Source organism: Cupressus sempervirens, chromosome 9 (genome assembly GCF_028749045.1).
Source record: "Cupressus sempervirens isolate cs-2001-9-10 chromosome 9, ASM2874904v1, whole genome shotgun sequence".
Lineage (NCBI taxonomy): Eukaryota > Viridiplantae > Streptophyta > Pinopsida > Cupressales > Cupressaceae > Cupressus > Cupressus sempervirens.
Genome location: NC_143126.1, coordinates 735138961 through 735157966, shown reverse-complemented (window position 1 = coordinate 735157966; position 19006 = coordinate 735138961).

Genomic DNA, 19006 nt, shown 5'->3' with positions numbered 1-19006 from the left:
TTGTTATTTTCTTCTACAAAGTTGCTTCTTGTTTTTCCCACTTTTTGCTAGAGCATCAATTTTCATAGACGGAATAGCACACACAATTAATTTAGCAATCGTTGTACATTGTGAAATCCCCTATTGAACGTTGAATCGACCTGTACTGATCACATCAAAGTGAATGTCAGTTTGACGAGTTATAAATATAGAAATTACCCATGGTGTACGGCTATCGAATTTTGGGAGTGAAAATTCACGAGTGTTTTGTTCATCAAGTAAGCATCTTTTAGTCTTCTGGTTCATTAAATTGTGCGTCTAGAAGTTTTGTTGTGATATTTGCAATTTTTCTTTGTGGTGTTTTGAGGATGTGATGTTATTCATCATTGCGTGTTCTATTTTGCTAATTTTTCAAATTGATTACTTTGTTAAAACATAGATGGTTTTGTTTATTTCCCTTCTCTATATGTTTGTGTCTTGCTATGGAGCATTGAGATTGGTAGTTGTTACACTTTTTTTGGCATCTATCTCATGTGCCTATGTCCTCGTTAGTTAATCTAGAGATGTAAGCACGACACATTTGAGAAAAATTATAGAAAAGAGAAGAAAAAAACATGAATCTAAAGAAAATGGATGAATAAATCTTACTTGGTTCTTTCAAAATTAACACCCATGCACTTCCCTCAGCCCTTCACTGTTCCTTATCATCGTCATCATCATGATGAGATGAGGAATATAGAAATAAGAAAATGAAAGGAAGGTGAAGAAACTTGGGAGAGAATTGTAGTAATCCAAAATCTCAAGATGTTTTCCATTGCGTTTAACCCTACTATCAGTTGTCGCAACACGGTAGAAGGGCTTATTTGCACATCCAAACCTTGCCAAACTCAAACGAACAACACCCATCTCCTCTGCAAACTCTTGAGCACAATTTCCTTCTCCTTCCTATCAATGGAGACGCATCCATGTAAAGCTAATTATTTATCTCTCCTCAAAAGCAAAGGTTTTCTTAAATCATACCACTCCTGCCAAATTCTTGGAAGAGTTATTTATTTTGCCAATGAATTTGACTATTAAGATGAAGTTTGTAAATGTACTCTAGGATAAAGGCTTAGGAATGTAGTGTTTTATGTTAAGTTTATGGATCTCTGATAGATAAAACAATTACAATAAATATAATAGTAGTAGATACTCTTACTTGAATAGCAGTAGTGCCGACTATTTCTTTTGTAATAGTGACCTGTATATTACTTGAGATCAATATTCCCTTCCTTGTAGATCAATGATAATCTAGAGAGTATGACAAGTATGTTGATGCTCTTGCAGATTAGACTTGATGGAATTAATTTTGAACAATATTTATATTGCTTAAGTAGCATATCATTGGGTTTTCTAGATGTCGTTGAATAGATATGATTCCTCAACGATCTGCTCTCCCTTATGTATGAGGCGGAGAGTCAGGTCACCTATAGAGTCATGCCTCTTCGGTGGCATGACTAACAACCTGTCTAGTTAAGGAAACCAAAACATAAGAAGTGCATCCATACATAACACAATAAGGAGCCCAATAACATATTAATAATATGTCAATACAAATTATGATTGTCGATATGTATTGTTATTTGTCGATGATTATCTTGCAAGTATATATTAATCAAACACACACACACACACACACACACACACACACACACACACACACACACACACACACACACACACACATGGATTTAATAATCAATAGTAACAATTTATCTATTAAACATAAAAATAAATTAGTATATTAGATCAACATTATGTACTTCTATTGATGCTAAAACATTAACACTCCCTCTTTAGAAAGGGAGAAGTAATACACCATTAGAATTTTAGTATAGAATAACTAATAACTTTATCTAATATTCACACAATAAAATAGTTATAAGTCAAATAACAAAAAATCACCATATTATGAACACTATCATAATGTATATTATAATCTCTAATTATCTGAAACAATATCTAGAGTAATCACAATGGAAATGTTACCTGTGATCTCTAATTGCCTGAAGCAATGTCAAGAGATGTCCATAGTGATAACATAAAATGTCATGATCTCTAATTTCTTGAAGCAATGTCTAGAGATGTCCATGAAAATTTTCTACTCATAATCTCTAATTGATCGAAGCAATGTCTAGAGATGTCCATGATAGTAACATGAGTTCGTTATCTATGATCTCTAATTTCTCGAAGCAATGTCTAGAGATGTCCATGATAGTAACATGAGTTCGTTATCTATGATCTCTAATTGCTCGAAGCAATGTCTAGAGATGTCCATAGTAATCACATAAGATTTCATGATCTCTAATTGCTCGAAGAAATGTTTAGAGATGTCCATGAAAATTTGATGTTCATGATCTCTAATTGCTCAAAGCAATGTCTAGAGATATCCATGAACATTAGTTACTCATGATCCCTAATTGCTTGAAGTAATGTCTAGAGATGTCCATGGTAACAGGCCTATTATTTACAAGGTCGTCACCTTGAAAATAATTACCTTCTAAATAAATATGTCCATAAAAGATTGTCACCTTTCATTACATATATGATGCTAAGTTAACCAACAAAAATAGAAGCATAAACTCACATGAATTAAAATTTAATTTAATATTCAATATTACAAATTAATCATACCAAGTTTTTCTCTAAAGTATTTCAACTTCACTTTAGCAAGAGGCTTGATAAAGATATTAGTTGTTTGCTCATTAGTACAGATGTACTCTAGTTGAATGATTCCTCGATTCACCATATCTCGAATGTAGTGGAAAGGAATTTCAATATGTTTGTCTGTAATTGTGGAATACTAGATTGGTTGAAAGCTTGATGCAACTTTGATTATCACAATGAATCACAGTGGGCTTTAAAGGTCTTTTAAACAAATCTGCTAATAAATTTTGTAGCCATACTACTTCTCTAACACCCAAAGGAGATGCAATATATTCTCCTTCGGTGGAACTTAATGCAACTAAAGTTTGTTTTATGCTAGACCAAGAAACAATACTAGATCCTAGACTGAAGCAATATCCAGAAGTACTCTTCCATTCAATAGAACTGCTAACCTAATCAGAATTTGAATATCCATGAAGTTTGATGTTGACTTTATCATATTTGATTCCCATTCCAATAGTACCTTTTAGATATCTCAAAATATATTTAGCCATGTGTAGATGTGAATTTTTTGGCACACACATTAACTGACTCAAGGTGTGAGTAGCATAGCATATGTCAGGATGAGTATTAACCAAATATATTGAGGATCCAATAATCTGCTTGTAGTAATAGAATCTATAGGTTCTAATTTGATTGCATATTTCAATTTGTGTAGATTTAATTCCATAGGAGTAGCTACTAGTTTACTTTCCATCATTCCAAATTTTCTTAAAATGTCAACTGTATATTTTCCTTGATTCAAAATAATGTAGTTATACTATTGCCAGACTTCTAATCCAAGAAAGTAGTGAAGTAGACCTAAGTCTTTCGTTTCAAACTCTATTGTAAGCTCTTGTTTACATTTCTTTATAAGATGTTCCTCACTTGTTATCAACATATAACATAAGGATAATCATATCATCACCATCAGTTTTGAAATATAATTTAGGATTAGCTTCATTTTTGGAATATCCTAACTTCAGTAGATAGTTGTCTATCCTTTCATACCAAGCTCTGGGAGTCTGTTTTAGACCATAAAGTGATTTCTTTAATTTATAAACATGAGTTTTGTTGTCATGAGTATTGAATCCTTCTGGTTGCTCGATATAGACTTCTTCAATCTTGCAATTAAGAAACATTATTTTGATATCCATTTGATGTACCTTCCATCCCTTGGATTTTGTGATAGCCAAGATGGTTCTGACTGAAGTGTATCTAGCAACTGGAGCAAAATTTTCTTCATAATTAATGCCTTCTTTCTGAGAGAAACCCTGTGCTACAAATCTGGCTTTGTATTTTTTGATGCTGCCATCAGATGCATGTTTAATTTTGAACAACCATTTGGAAGATCCAACTAATTTTTGCTTTGGTCTTGGTACAACATCTCATACATCATTTTTTAATATAGAGTTATATTCTTTAATCATTGTTTATTTCCAAGACTGATTTGGAAGTGCTTCTTTAACATTAGAAGGTTATGTTTTTATAAATTCAATTAACAATAGAACATAACATGATTGATTTCTTGTTCTTTATCTCTCTCAAATCACTTCATTTGGTTCAATCTGATTTTCTTCTATCAATTTCCTAGCCCAAAGTGGCCTCTTTTTATTATTATTGATATTTTCAGAATCTTCATGACTAGACATAGTGGGAGAGGAAGGTTCAGAATCATTCTCCCTCTCAATTTCTATTTGTTGATCTTCTTTAGAAATAGACTCAGTAATAGATTCATCACTGTTTCTGGAAATTTTAAATGCAGTATCTTCTTCAAATTTCACATTTATGCTAATCTCAATTGTTCTTTGACCTGGAATGAAGATCATGTAGCCTTTCATTGTTTCAATATATCTAATAAATATTCCTTTCTTTCCAGAAGGTTCTAGTTTTGTTCTTTTCTCTTTAGGTAAGTGAATATAAACTGGACATCCAAATATTTTTAGATGACTTAGGTCATGTTTAATGCCTTTGAATACCTCTTATGGAGTGGTGTTCTCTAATACTGAGTGTGGACATCTATTTTGGATGTAAATTGTTGTGTTAGATGCTTCGGCCCAAAATGAATAATAAAAATTTTGATTGTGCATCATTGCTCTGACGGATTCAACAATTGACCTATTTTTTCATTCAACAATTCCATTCTATTGAGGATTATAAGGTACATAAAACTCCCTCTTAATCCCAATAGTAATGCAAAAGTTCTTAAAAATATCATAGATGTATTCACCTCCATTATCTAACCTTAGTGTTTTAATTTTCTGTCCTGATTGGTTTTCAACTAATGCTTTGAATTCTTTGAATTTAGATAAGACTTCAACTTATTCTTTTTGTTTTAGAAAATAGATCCAAGTTCTTCTAGAGTAATCATCAATAAAAATTATATAGAAGAGGTGGCACCCATTAAGTGAAGGTACAGACATAGGGCAGCAAAGATCGGTGTGGATAAGTTCAAGGATGGATTTAGATTTATGACCACTTTTAGGAAATGATTGCTTAGTATTTTTACCTAAACTACATCCTTTGCAAATACTTAAATGATCAAATTTTAGACTAGGTAAACCTTTTACAATTTTTCCTATGGATTTGAATGCTTGATAGTGAAGGTAACCTAGCCTCCTATGCCAAATTTTAGTGGAATTTGAAGTTTCATTACAAAAATTTAGGTTTAGGTTTTGATTATTAAATTTTTTATAAAGACTTCTATCTCTAAATCCGATGGAAGTGGTTTTCTTAATATTAGAGTTCTTGGGCCAAGATAGAACTCTATCCTCTTGAAATGTGATTTTGAAGCCTTGATCAGCAAGACCATAAATAGAGACAAGGTTTCTCTTTATTCTTGGTACATATAAAACCTTTTTGAGTTGTAGTGTAATTCCTAAATTTAGTTGAATTGAACAGGACCCAATTCCTTTAATAGGATGAGTAGAGTTATCTCCAATGGTAACTTCTTCTAAGGCTTGTTTAGAGAAGGTTTCAAATTTGTCTTTAAAACTGGTGATGTGTCGAGATGCTCCACTATCTATGATCCAAGTGTTATGGTTAGAATTTTATTCAATTGAGAGGGCTAAGTAAAAAGGATAGTTTTCTCTTTCTTCTTTCTCTACACTTTCTCCTTTAATTTCTGCTAAGGCTACTTGTATTTTCTTCTTTTCGAGGCTGAAAATATGAGAGTGGCCAATTTTATCACATTTAAAACATCTAACTTTGGACTAATCACATTGATTGTTTGATTTGTGATTTTTTTAAAGATTGGCTTTTGTTATATTTGAATTTTCTTTTCCTATTTGATTTCACATGAAATGCTTGAATTTCTCCCTCTTGATTGGTACTTAGTCCTCATGAAACTAATCTAGATTCTTCCTGTGTGCATTCATTCTTTAATAAATTGAATTTAGGAAGTTTGGGTCGAGAGATTAAACCTCAAATAAATTTTTCCCATGAAAGAGGAAGACCGCTTAGAGCGATCATGCTAAGTTCTTTGTCATCAACTCAATTTTCCATAGTTGTGAGTTGATCCTTTAGTTCAGAAATCCTTAGAAAATATGAAGTTATAGATTCTCCATTTTCATTTTTATATATAGTAGATCTTACTTTAGAGTTAATAATCTACTAGTATTGTTGATTTCAAATGTATCTTGAATAGTGGAGAACATTTTGAATGCAGTCTTGAGACTAGATATGGATGGAAGAATATGATCTTTTACAAAATCTATTATGATTTTCATTGCCTTATTATTAAGTCTTTTCCATGTTACTTTTTCTAGTTCATTTTCAGGCATGGATATATTTGATCCAATATATTTATCTAACTCCATTTCTCTTAATATTATTAATACTCTAATTTTCCATGAAGAGAAATTAGATGCACCCTCAAGTCTATCTTCTAGTCTCACATGATTCACCATTTTAATAATATAATTTTAGCCTATTTACTTTAAAATCTAAGGTTCTAGATTTTTTTTTGTAATAATTTTTCTTACCAGAATAGCTCTAATACCATGTTAAGTTTATGGATCTCTAATAGATAAAAAATTACAATAAATATAATAACAATAGATACTCTTACTTGGATAGTAGTAGTGCTGATTATTTCTTTTGTAATGGTGACCTGTATATTGCGTGAGATTAGTATTCCCTTCCTTGCAAATCACTGATAATCTGGAGATTATGACAAGTATGTTGATGCTCCTATAGATTAAAATTGATGGAATTAATTTTGAACAATATTTATATTGCTAAAGTAGCAGATCGTTGGGTCTGAGATGTCGATGAATAGATATAATTCCTTAGTGATCTACTCTCCCTTATGTATGAGGTGGAGAGTCATGACCCCCATAGAGTCATGCCTCTTCGGTGGCATGACTAATAGACTATTTAATTAAGGAAACCAAAAGATAAGAAGTGTGCCAGTACATAACACAATAAGGAGACCGATAACATGTCAATATAAATTGTGATTGTCGATGATTATCTTGCAAGTATATATTAATCAAACACACACACACACACACACACACACACACACACACACACACACACACACACATGTATGGATTTAATAATCAGTAGTAAAAATTTATCTGTTACTTCTTCACATATGGCACATTTTTGAAGAATCACTTCTTAGCTCTACAACTTTTTTCTTGCTCGAGAGATATTTTGAATTTTGGATGAGCGTGGATGCTCCCGAGGGGTTGGGCTTGGCCTCGAATCCCTGCTCAGACCTACTTCTCATCCTGACTATGACTAGGGTTACCCAGGGGAATGTCAATGTTGTTTGTCCTATTGGGGGTGTACCGATGGAGTCAACGACTTTACCAGTGGGCCAGGAGATTCAAACGAGCCTTACTAGGGATCAGTTGGTGGTCCAAGAGATTCAAATGAGCCATAACAAGGCTCTGGGTTGGAAAGAAGTGGCCCTTGGTGAGAAGGAGGCTCTCATCCCACTGGAAGCTCCCAAAGTGATTAACAGTGATGACAGAGTAGAAATTGTGGTTTCGGATAGCTTGGTCAACAACATGTCTACTAATCTAAAACTTTGCCTCATTGGTAGATTTGTTTCCTTCTGCCCATCAATTGAGATGGTTCAGAAGTGGGTGAGTTAGAGATGGAAGTTGAAGGGAAGTGTTATGGTCTCAACCATGTTAGGAGGCCTATTCTATTTTAAATTCAAGGTAGTAAAGGATATGACAATGGTGATGGTTGGATCCTAGTCATATGGAAAGCATAGCCTAGTGGTAGCTAAATGGCATCTAGCATTGGATCTAGAAAAAGAACTAAATAAGATGGCTCTGGTCTGGGTTAGGTTACTAGGCCTTCCTCTTGAGTTCTGGGATGAAAGGATCTTGAAATCAATTGGGGATTCCTTTAGGCACTTTGTGGTAGCGGATTTGGTTACTTTCTAGAGATCCCAACTAGCCTTTGCAAGGTTTAGTGTTAATGTGGCAGTGGGTACTTCGTTACCAAAGTCTATCATTCTAAGCTCGAAGTGGGGTAAGAAGATTCAACCCATTTTTATGAGAACATGGGTGTGTTTTGTTAGAAATGCTCATCTTTTGGGCATTGTTTTTCGATTGTAAGAAGTCAGATAGGATGGCTAAGGAGGAAATTGAGGGAGATGTCGTAACAGGTGCCCCTCCTCCTCCTAAGGACTCTGGGGTGGTGGAAAAGCCTTTTAAGGGTGACAAGGAGGTGACTCTCTCTCCAAGGAGGGAACTTGAAGAAAAGAATCCTTAGAAGGATAAGGATAAGGATAAGGAGTTGACTCCCTCCTCTAGGAGGGTGTAGAGTGATAACCCTCAAGTTGGGATTGGGAGGGTAAGAACGAAGGAGCTAGAGGGGATGTTTGGTTTTATCTGGGGGTTAGAGTTACTCTGCACATAGGAAGGGGAGATGGAGGGTTTGGAGGAAGGAGAAATTAATTCTTTCCCCATTTTACAAGGTATTGAGGAGCTTCTCAGTACCCCTTCGGGAACTTAGTGATTGAGGAGGTCTTTTGAGGGGGCACTGACAAGGTTGGGTGAACCCACAATAATGGGTTCCACTTTAGTGGGACGAACAAACTTAGAAAAGTTGCAAAATTTTTGAAATTCAAAACATCGAATGTTTGCGTGAACCCCACTACCATGTTCGCGCGAACATATAATAGACATGTTTGTGTAAACATATTATGGCATGTTCGCGTGAACATATAGTGCATGGATTTTCGACGGTTAAAAATGCTTTTCCAACTTTTCTCAATTCATTTTCACGGCGAGTACTATTCATTTTGAGTGTTCGGGTGAACGTGTGATTTGTGCTACCTCCATCAGCATCATCCTGTCGCTTTCACTTTGATTCTCGTCATTGGGTATGTCAAAATATTATTAATTTAATGTTTTCAATGTTTTTAAACTATTTTTTTATGTTATCAAAGTAGATTTTAATGTTTTTAATGCATTTTTTAAATGTTTTTAAAACATATTTGAATGTTATTTACATTTTTAATGGTTTTGAAAACATATCTAAATGTTAATTTAATATTTTTATTGTTTATTTATATTAATTTAGAAAACAGAAAAATATTATATAGAAAACATTCGAAAACATTAGGAAAAATAGTTAAAAAAATTATAATATAAAATTTACGGAAAACATTAGAAAACAAAGTTTTAAAAAAAATATTACGAAAACATTAGAGAATTTATAATTTAATATAAAATTTAGAAAACAAATTTAGAAAAAAAAAGTAAAAAAACATCAAATAAAAATTATAAAATTTAGAAAAAAAAACATAACAAAAATATTAGAAAATTTAGAAAAAACATTAGAAAATTTATAATTTAATATAAAATTTAGAAAAAAAATTTATAAAAAAAATTTATAAAAATTAGAAAATTTTAAAAAAAAATATTAAAAAAAATTAGAAAATTTAGAAAAAACATTTTTAAAAATTAGAAAATTTAGAAAAAAAATTGCAAAAACATTAGAAAATTTAGAAAACAAATTTAGAAAAAACATTACAAAAATATTAGAGAATTTATAATTATATATATATATATATATGTATGTATGTATGTATGTATGTATGTATGTATGTATGTATGTATACACACACACACACACACACATATATATATACACATACATACATACATACATACACACATGTACACACACACACACACACATGTATGTATGTATGTATCTATATGTATACATATATACATATATATGTATGTATGTATGTATGTATGTATGCATGTATATGTATACATGTATATATATACATGTATACATACATATACATATATATATATATATATGTATATATATATGTACATATATATATATATGTACATATATATATATGTACATATATATATGTACATATATATATATATATGTACATATATATATACATATATACATATATATGTACATATATATATATATATGTACATATATATATATATATGTACTTATATATACGTATATGTATATGTATATACATGTACATACATATATACATACATACATATATATATGTTAAATGTAAACATGTATGTTTTTGATATTAATGTTTATGTATATATGTCAAATTCACTTTAATGTCTTAATCTTAGAAGTTTAATTAGATGACATATCTTAAGGGTCTAGATCCTAAATTGTACATGTAAAAATATAGATTAGAAAGTATAATTTTTTATTTTGAACATAGATGTACATGTATATTTGTTCATGATTAAAAGTAGATGTATGTACATATTTTTAATAAATTCACATTTATATATATATAATTTGTGTATATGTTAACTATTGATCTTAATTTATCTTATAACTAAGTGTAATTAATTATATTTAATAACACATGTTTTAAGGGGAGATCCTAAATTATACATAAGAATGTAGATTAAAATGTATATTTTATTTCATAAATGTACATGTAAATATGTTCATGTGTTAGATATAGACGTGCATACATATGTTTTCAATATTCATGTTTAAATATACATATGTTATTATTTTTAATGTCTTAATAATTAGAAGTATATAATTAACTATATAATTCAATGACATCTAAACAGGAGATCCTAAATTATACATATATAAGAATGTAGATTAATTTGCATATCTAGGTATGAATATAGCATACATGTACATCCAAACAATAACCCTAACCCTAACCATTATCCAAACCCTAACCCTAACCTTGATCTTAAAATTTAATTTTTAAACCCAAGATTATAAATGATAATAAATACCCTAAATCATAATCTTGAACCAAATCATAAACTTCATATGCTAAGTTCCCTTATCTTAAATTCTTAACCATGGACCTTAATATTAACCCCTAAATTTAATGCTAGAAATGTCAGTTCGTGTAAACCCTAACAATGTCATAAGGTCTTAAATCTTACCCTAAAATTGAGCCTAATTACACTAAAACCCTATTTCAAAACCTAATTGAGGCCTAACTCACATAAAATTAAAACAAGTTGACCCTAATCCTAAATTGTTAAAAATTACATTTGAGATACATGCACATACATTCAAACACATGTACATACATGAAGTATTCACCCTTGTTTTAAATGATATATATGTAACCCAACTTGAAACCTAAACCTTGAAACATTATCATTTAAGAGTAATATAAATAATTTATAATTACCCTTTAATTGAATTCTCTAATAATACCCCCCAAAGTATAATAAAATCCTAGAACAATAAATTAACTCTAACCATAACCAAACTCTCAACTTTAAAGTTAACTTATACTTATATGCAAATTAATCTAGGTCTGGATGTGTTACAGATCATCTAGGTCCATGATGTGTGATGTATGTTCAATTACATGTGTATAATTTTTAATGTTAAAAATAAAAAAATTGTGTGTACAGCAGGCAGTTTAGCTCTTCATACATTTCTATAAATATGGCTTCACATGATTAGCTTGATGTAGCTCCTGGTACGACACCTGATGTAGTTCATGTTGTGGCTCCTACTCAGGCACAGGTTGATGTGGTTCCTATTGCAGCGCCTGATGCATTTCCTAATCTGGCTCCTCGTGCAGCTCATGGTGGGGCTCGTGCTACAGCTTCTAGTGGGGCTCATCATGTAACTCAATGTAGGGCTTGTCGTGAAGCTCATGTTCTGTCTCCTAGTGCAGCTCTTGGTGGTGTAGGTCTCGTCATGGCTCCTGGTGCGACTCTTGTTCTAGGTTAGGCTGCACCTGCAGCTCCTGCTAGAGGTCTTGCTGCACGACCTCCATGCATCGATATCAATGCTTTATTTGCATTTTTAGAGTAGGAGGTTGCTAGATTGCAACACTCTATATTGACCTCTGATGATGGTCTTTATAGAGACATATGTACTATGATATGTAAGAGTTTACAGGATTTGATAGCTAGGTTTAGAGCTCACTATTCATTTACTCCTGCCATATTAGCTTCCATATCTAAGGAGCTTAGGGCTGAGGTTTCAAGAAATGCATCATTCGATGACGTCAAGAGAGTAGCCCTCAAAGACATCATCCAGAGAGAGCTCTTTCTAGCTTATGAGGGAACACAGGGTAGGGTGAGAGGCTATAGAGTCACACGATGCAGAGACCCTATTATTACTAGCATGATCTATACACGATTTTTAGCTGCATATGGTCGTTATCCTAATATCAACCAGATACCCCTTTATTTTGCATAGAAGTTGTATGATGGGTTTCGTATAGGGCTCAACATCAACTACTTGGATATTCCTGATTATTGCAGACAGGGGAGTGCTCAGATCACAGATTGTGACCAATATCATAGTATAGATCGTCTACCACTTGCAAATCTTAGATAGTTTGTTGGACCAAGGATGCCACCTGTGACTCTTGCACATGCACCTATTGTAGATAGATTCGTCATTGCTTCCCAGAGGGAAGTAATTGACACTATTGGGCACATTGCATCTACGACGGCTAGTATCACATTAGATTCTATTGGTCGTTATCTTCATAGTTGACATCCTCGTCCACTTGGTCAACCATCTTCATAGGCATCTAGTAGCACTTCAGGTGCCTCCTCTGATGATGCATATAGAGTTGCTGGGATACCACTGCCAGGAAATATTCGTGGTCTTTTAGGATAGCAGACACATATGGATATGGCACTGTATTTTTTGGAGGATATGTTGCACTTTATTAGCTATATTTCCAATACATAGAGGATTCCAGTACACTCAGTGATGGATGTTGTTAGACAGCATCAAAGCCCCGACATAGTTCCACAGACAAAGGTCGCCACACCAATGATAGATGATACACCTATGCGTAGCTCACACCATTCGGCACCAGACTCACGACACTCTATAGATGACTCGATCATACAAGTTAGAGATGTCCATATCATAGCTGAGGGTCTTGATGATGTTGGTGAGCAGTTGCGAGGCCTGTCTAAGATTGATACTAGTTCAAGCCTAGGTATTTCATCGTACATGGACCTATTATTCAAACTTGGCAGCACTGATTCTACACCAACTGTACCCATCCAGTTACACAGTCCACTTCACTCAGATTTACTAGCAGTTGTGCATGGAGTTTCAGGCTCAGGTGCATCAGTAGATGATACGATTGAGTCTGCTGATCATCCTCCACCTTCAAAGACTCAGGTACATATATAATTTATTTTTAATTTTAAATATATATGAATTTAAAAAATATGTTCATTTATTGAAAAATTTAGTTTAGATATATATGTAGATATTTAATTTAATCTTTAACTCGTAATAAATCATGTAGGCACAGGTCACTGAGCACATGGTTACACATACTGTTGGTTCAAGGCATCATGTACATGAGAGAGATGATTCTATTGAGGCACCTGGTATATATATATATATATATATATATATATATATATATATATATATATATGCAAGTTCGTATTTAATTTGAATGTACATGTACATGATGCACATATGTATATATATGTTTTAAAGATAGAACTCTAACACATGTATGTATATATGTATGTATATTTTTAGAGTTTGGTTGATGTGCCTCGGCAAGAGGATGTACAAGAGACTCAATCAGAGGGTCGTTATGTTCGTATGCGTCTTGAGGGGTCCCTCTAGTAGTAGATCAGATTTATATTTTTTTGATGCATTTATATATTGGAGATCTAGTTTACATGTACACGTGTATTCCAGTTCCTTGATGACATGCATGTACTTTCACTATTTATTTGATTATTGAGTATTTCAGTAGTTAGATACCATCACATGTACATATATATGACTTTTTATATTTTGCTACATACATGTATTTATTCGAGATTTACAGTTTGCATTTCAGATGCATAGAGATATATTAGATCTGTAGATGTTTATTCTTGAGACGTGTATATATGTACATATGTGTATTTTTTTGTGTTATAGCTATAGAACATGATCTTGAGACATGTGTACATGTATATCAATTATCATTTAGTAGGAAGTTAGAAAGATACATAGTTCTTAAATTATCAATTACTAACCCACTAAAGATAAATATTAATTTTATGTAGAAAAAAATATGTTAATTAGGTAAGCCAATACATTATTTTAGAGAACTTTTACAAAATATAATATTAAAAAACCATATTAATTTAAACTAATTTAAACTTTAAGAGTACATGATCGTAGATGTAATAAAGTAACATTAAAATATATAGTTTTTTAATAAACTAACCTAAATGATAACTATGAACTTATAATCTTACAATTTTAAAAACAAATGTTTAATTTTCACTTATGAAATTCAATCTAGTTTGAAAAAAAATTGATAAATGAATTTAAATTATTAAATTCATCCATGGTAAAATTAATTTAAATTATTAAATTATATAGTTTTTTAATAAACTAAATTTGATAATTAAGAACTTATGATTGTACACTTAAAAACACATTTAATTCAAGATGAAATTCAATAGTTTGAAAAGAAGTTGATATTTAAGAATTGTAACATAGATAATGAAATTGTGTAAGTTTGAAATTGTAACATAGATAATGAAAGTGTTGAAGTATGAAAAATACATAAAGGGTATGCAAGACAAGCAAGCAATGTTTGAAGTATGTGATGCATTCCTTAATTTGTGTCCCAAGGAACTAATTGGTTTTGGAGTTCCTGGGAAACCTATTGGCCAAAGTTCAAAGGATATCAATGCGTTCATGCAAGGGCCACCTTTTTTCTACTATGAGAATGATGCTTTTGCATCGAAGGATATTTGGAAGACAATATCCGAACAATTTAATAGTGTTGAACCAAAGTTGGTGGACTCAATGTTCTTTTCAGCTTCCAGAAGAGCAAGAGGGTATGTGCATAACCTTCCAATAGAAGAGCGATTTCAAGCAGAACCTCTCCCCCCCATGACTATTCAAGAAGCACTTCTGCAAATAAAAAGTATTGGCCTTCACAGGATCATAGGACAAAATTGAATTTCATAGACTCAAGACGATGTGGCACTATCCTTATTGATCAACTGAGAGTTATGATTCAGAAAACACGAGGGCAAGTGCAAGATAGTACATAGAAATATATACTTCAAAAGGGTGAAGAGTGGAATTTGGTATGGGTGGGGCCAGGTGACCTCGTCCCTCTAGAGCTTCATGAGATAGAGCTTATATTAGGATTTGATAGAGATCACACTCATGGAACTTCTTGTCTGACTGATCGCTTGCATTGTTTGGGTAATTCATTCCAAACAGATATAGTTGCATATCATTTATCAGTCTTGAAAGCATTATATCCTGATGGCGTCAGAGTACTTTCTCTATTTTCTAGTATTGGTGGAGCAGAAGTTGCTCTTCATCAACTTGGGATACATTTAAGTTGTGTTGTATCTATTTTTTATGAGTTTCCTCCCATTGTGATGGAAGTGAGGGAGCTAATAATTTTTCTGAATCAATGTGTAGGCTCAATTTTTTTGTAAATAAGTCAACATTAATAAACTACTTGAAAAATGGAAAAGGATTTTAACCAGAACAGAATGTTCTCTACTAATTTTAAATTGTTAAATCAAAGGATTACATACCCTAACTAAGAATAGTATTTTTTTTTCATTTTCAAACTAATTTTATAAAGGTCTACAATTAGAAAATAATTTTTTTTAACGAGAGTTCAATTTTCAGTTGTCCAACGAATTTTTTTGAACTAACTCTAAAGTGGTTTTTCGTGAAAGCTTATCGTAATAATAATGTTTATGATCTTCTTTAACGGATGGTTTTTAATTATAACTTTTGGAGGACCTCCATGGGCTTAGAAAGTATGCGTTTTGTTTTACAATGATACAAAATCACCATATTTATTGTTTCCAACATCCATTGTTTGAGATTCAATAGGGAAAGATTATGACCCTTCTCCGACTTCTATTATTTGAACCTCTGTAGGGACTGATCTTGAACCTTCTTCAACATTCATTATTTGAGATTCTGTAGGGAGTGTTCCTGACCTCTTTCCCATATGCACTACTTCTACTTTTATTGAGCCTTCTTCAACATTTCCTTCACCTTGTTTAATTTGATGATAACGTGCCGCAGTCTTCTGAATATTGATTTGTTCTGCTTCATCATATCTTTTCCTTGTATATTTGTTTTTCCTTCCTTTCTTGTTTCCCATTATAAAATAAATAATAACAATAATTTATCCCTTGCCTCAAGATAAATTTCGCGCAATAACTAGATAAAAAAATGATCGTACAGATTTGTCTGTCATTGTTGGTACTTTTAAACTATTTGACAAAAATCAATAGAATGCAGTCATCTACAACAAAGCATAAATATTCTTCATTTTATGACTAAAATCTATGAGTCGCATTCTTTACAAGTGGAAAAGCACCAAATCCTTCTTAACCCATCATTGAATCACAAACAAATAACATGGTATGAATACTAGAATGTTTCTCCTAAAAAATAAATTGCTTTTCATTTTATGGAAAAATATCAGTCTATTTTTTCAAGAATAAATTGCTGCATAAAAGAAAATGGCATCGGCTATCAAAAGAAGCAAACATAATGTTAGAAATCCCCTCTTTCATTTGTAGCTCTCATGTCCTTCTTTCTTCTCCAAATGATGTAGCTCCAAATGATGTGAGTCCTAAAATCAAGTCTTAATGTCCTTTTCAGATATTTAGGAATTGGTGATATCTCATGAAACAAGGGATTAACATTGATGTGTTCAAATGTACCTTGGAGGATTTCGATGGTTGGTTCTTGATGAGACCTTATAGGTGCCATTATTGCATTTGACAACTCCAAAGGTTGTGTCCTAGTGAGTGCTGGCATACCTCAGAATGCAGATGTAGTGGAGGGAAACCTAAATGAAATTTATGCCTCCCAAGTGCACACCTAGACTACCAACTATGCACTTGAAGTGTGCAGTTGATAAAAAAGGGTTGCAGTTGGTAAAATAGGGTTGCAGGGTGCCTAAAATGCAAATTTTGAGTGTTTTGAGTGATTTAGAGTGTTTCCTAAGGTCTTGGGATGCAATGCAAGGTTTGGAAGTGTAGATTAGAGTTTTGGAACCTAGAATAAAACACCTAATTACCAAGTGTGCTCTAAAACTATAAACTGTGCCCATGAAGTGTGCAATTGGTAAAACAGGTCAAAACTTGATAATTAAGATGTGGGTATGCAAGATATGAGTGTTTTTGGGATTTTTAATTATTTAGGGATTTTATTCAATGTGAGGAAATGCTAAATGACCTAGGGTTTTGATATGCAAAGTGCAAAAGTCCTAGGGATGTTATGTGAGTGCAAATGCAAGGTGTCATTTTGAAGGTATGCAAGATGAAGATTATGATATGCAAAATGAAAGTTAGGGTTATGTTTTGGACTTGGTAAGGATGGTAAAGGTAGGTTTATGCAAAGTGGACTATGCAAGGGATGGTTTCCTAGGGTTGATAATGATGTTTAGGCTATGCAAAATGAGGATAGGTGATCAAGAAGACAAGTTGGTTGATGGACAATTTGATAGGGTTTGATAGTGAAAATGATGCTAGGGCTTGAAAAGTGCAATATGAGGGGGATATACCACTAGGGTAAGTCAAAAATGACATTTAAGAATATGATTATGTTAATGATAGAGGTATACGTAAATTTTTTTGAACTTAGGTAAAACCTTGACAAGGTTTTGACAATGTTTGATGTTTTGACAAGGTTTTGCAAGTTTCCAAGGTGTAAATTTGAATGTTGTCTTTTATCTTGATTATTTTTTACACACATGCAAGACACATTAAGACAAGAATAGCTATTGTTAAAAGTGAACAATCACACCACAAAGTTCAATCGTGCTTATCCAGAGTAGACAACTTAGGACCTTGGCACCACAGGCTCCTCCTTACAGTGTACTCACTTCTCGGGGCTACCAAGATCCACGTCTCAAGGGGCATGAATTCCCAAGGGACTGTTGTCTCTACTAAGGACCGCGAGAATGTAGGATGTCTTCATGGGCATTGGTGACCCCTTGAGCCAGTGGATAGAAAGAATTTTGGCCACTAAAACATTGTTTTTAGTAAAGGCATTTTGTTCATCAAGTGAGTGATAAACTTCCTCAGAAGGTCTCCCAGCCACGAGAATTGGGGTTTGACGCACCATAAGGGTACTGGAGGAGAGCTATCACTCAGCAATATCGTCGACATGACTTTCATCGTAATTGAGTTTTATATAGTGGCTGGAACATTGACCTAGCTTTTGGCCTATTACTACTCTGAGGTTGTCCACTGGCATACCCAATATCAAGTATTTTGGTGAAAGGTAGGCCTCCTATAGAAGTTACATGGATTTCTCTTACACCCAAGATCCACGAATGGCGAGGGGAGAGGATATGTCCAATGCAACTCTTAGGGATTTAAACTCTATAGACACACTAGATAGAAAATAAAAAGTTCATTTTAAGCACAAATGAAGTGTTATTTAATCTAATAAATCCACACACATGGTTTTGACAAACACACAATGGTCTTCAACAACGTCCTGCAAAGCAAGCATTAGTAGTTTGTTATGATCATGTCTTCATCCCACAATTGCCACATGTTGCAAGGAGACCATTAGTAACACAATAAGAATATACATTTCTTAACACCATTAATGTGTTACTAATTTTTAATTTAACTTCAATGCATCCGTTAAACAACTTCACTAATGAAAGAAATAAATAAATAATTTAGATGTACAATTTTTTTACCGAATTGATGCCTTCCATTTTGTGAATGAAATTCATGGAAAAGATAGACAATGCACTACTGGTCAAGTTGATGGCAAATAGCTTTACAAATGGCAACTTTTTCGAGTTTTTTAGACTGTTTGCACAAACACATTGACTACAGACATGTTCACCCGAACA